Here is a 2996-nt window from a genome sequence, read left to right on the forward strand (position 1 = left end):
ATACCTGCTTGTTTTGAGGAACCCATAACTTTAGATTTCGTTAGTATCACTAACATGGACGATGTTGCACCTGTAAATGTCATCTTAGTCAGTGTGAATATCATAATAATTGAGATTCAATCAGATGTGTGCCCGAACGTGGATTAATTCTTACATTGTCTGACATGTTCACAATGTGTCATAAGACCATGAATTATTTGTCTGACAACAACATGAACTTATACGAACACCATGGAGCCATACCAATTGCACAAGTTCTTTTTAAAGTTATTTGCTGGAAAAAGAACGAGGAGTAATTGTAGGCCTACTGCGCCAACCAAATATCCATTGTAATACTATGAATAGGTTTGACACGAAAGAAAATAAATTAAAAAACATGTATACAAAATAATATGAATGGATCGTGATCAACTGGTGTTTCATTATGATCATAATTGAACCAAGGGTTATATATATTTTAGCCACATCGTCGTTATAGATTTTGGTATTCCATTAAGTTCATCATGTGGTACTTCACGTTTATTTTGAATGTGGATGGAATTATATACTCAAACTGGATATATGCACATATGACACATGAATACTGAAACAGTGTCACAAATGTTTACATACGAATGTTCACAAAATGTGACACAGGGATGAAAACAAATATGAGTGTATATGGTTCATATACTGAACAAAATGAACAACTATAAACATGAATCTATGGGTTGAGTGTACCAAATAGCACGCGAACAACTGGTCGCTCATCGTGATCCTAACTGTACCAAGTGTTACATATATTTACTTCATTGTCGTTACATCTGATTTTGGGAGTGGATTAAGTGCTTCATACGGACTCGACATTTATGTCTAGTGTGCAACAACTTATATAGACAGTTTACGATATGACACATGAATATTCACAGATTATGATGCATATGAGCATTCGAAATGTGAACAAGATGTGACACAACTATGACATCCCAAAATCGACTACGTATTAACAGAAAATCGACATATATGAACACCTGTGAAGACTATGAACACATATGTTACATGCATTCCCATCTTAAGTTAACTACTTACATATTGCCCCCAAATGTTGAAAATTAAACATTAAGAAAATTGTATATCGTAATAAAATTTGATTCCTCAGTCATTCATATGTGTGACATTTTATACACCCATTTATTCTATGACACATCAATACTCACAAAATGAAAGTCACATATGAACACACGTACTGTGAACAAAGTGCAAAACAACTATGAATACAAAATCGAGTAAGTATGAACAAAATAATCGATATATGTGAACAATTGTGAACACTATTACCAGCTAGTTAGATCCACTCTCACATTAAATGAAGTACTTACATATTGCCCCCAAAATGTGACACAACTATAAACACAAAATCGTCTGAGTATGAAATCAAAAGTAGACATATACGCAAACTTATGAACAATATGAGAATAATATGTTACATGTATTCTCATCTTAATTGAACTACTTACATATTGCCCCCAAAATAACAAAATCAAACATTAACAAACTTATGAATCGAGTCCTCGATTAGTCATGTGTATCACATTTTGTATACACATTTATGATATGACACATGTTATAATCACAAAAATAAAAAGTACAGATGAAGATACAGCTATGAACACAAAATCGAATGAGAGTTAACAAAAAGTCGACATATATGGTCACTTTGTGCATAATATGAACATAATATGTTACATGCAATCTAATCTTAATTGAACTACTGACATATTGTTCCCAAGGACTCGATAATCAAACATTAACAAACCTGTGTATCTTAAAAAGTATCGAGTCCTCAGCCATCCATATGTGTCACATTTTTTATACACATATGTAAATATGACACATGAAATAATCACAAAATAAAAAGTACATATGTAGATACAGAATGTGAACAAAATGTGACACATGTATGAACACAAAATCGACTAAGTAATGACAAAAAATCGACATATATCCATACTCTTGAACAATATCTTCATAAATGTTACATGTTTTTTCACTCTACGTGAACTACTTATATGATATGACACATGTAATAATCACAAAATAAAGATTACATATGAAAATACAAAATGTGAACAAGAAATGTGACACATATATGAACACAAAATCGATTAAGTAATGAAAAAAATCGACATATATAGATACTTGTGAACAATATGAAGATAAATGTTACATTCATGTTCATTCTAAGTGAACTACTTACATATTACACGCAAAGATTGAAAATCAAAACATGAACACACTTGTATTTATTGAAAAGAATCGAGTGTGTGTCACTTAACCGAGAAAACCAACAACCTAAACTTATAATAATTAAAGCCTTGATATTCATTTACCTCTGGGAACTTCGTCTGCTACTACTTTCGGCTGCTTCCCTTCTCTCGTTTCTTGCTTAGTACCTCGTCGATAAGTCGATTTCGTATTGTCTTGCTCTTCATCGACATCAATAGGGTTGTCGATTGTGTTTTTGAAGTTTGAGAATTAATATTTTTCATTATTCTCTCACTTTTTCTCCTTTTTGAAGTAAGAAATGATCAGATATCAACGATTTGTATATATGATCAACAATCAAAGCCCTAGTTCTTGAAAACTTACCTCTTAACCTGTTGCTATCCTCCATCGTTTGATGAAGATTCTAAACCATATTTTTAGCTAATGATTTCCACTCTTGATTGAAGAGATTGACGGTTTCGTGCTTGATTGGAGGTTACGAAATCGCCTAACAAAACTATTATGTTAGAAAGCTTTACCTTTTACCAAAATACCCTCTGATATGTTGTTCATATATGTTTCTTGAATATAATTAATTTTTTAATATCATTAAATCACAACCGTTTATTATTCAAATCAACGACCAAGATCGGTTAACAAAGTTAACACGATAATCTTGGTTAGTATTTGAATCAACCCCTATATAGATATATACATACATACATATATATATATATATATATATATATATA

The sequence above is a fragment of the Cynara cardunculus genome, unplaced genomic scaffold (assembly GCF_001531365.2).
Source record: "Cynara cardunculus var. scolymus isolate 2C unplaced genomic scaffold, CcrdV1 Un_Scaffold_846, whole genome shotgun sequence".
NCBI lineage: Eukaryota > Viridiplantae > Streptophyta > Magnoliopsida > Asterales > Asteraceae > Cynara > Cynara cardunculus.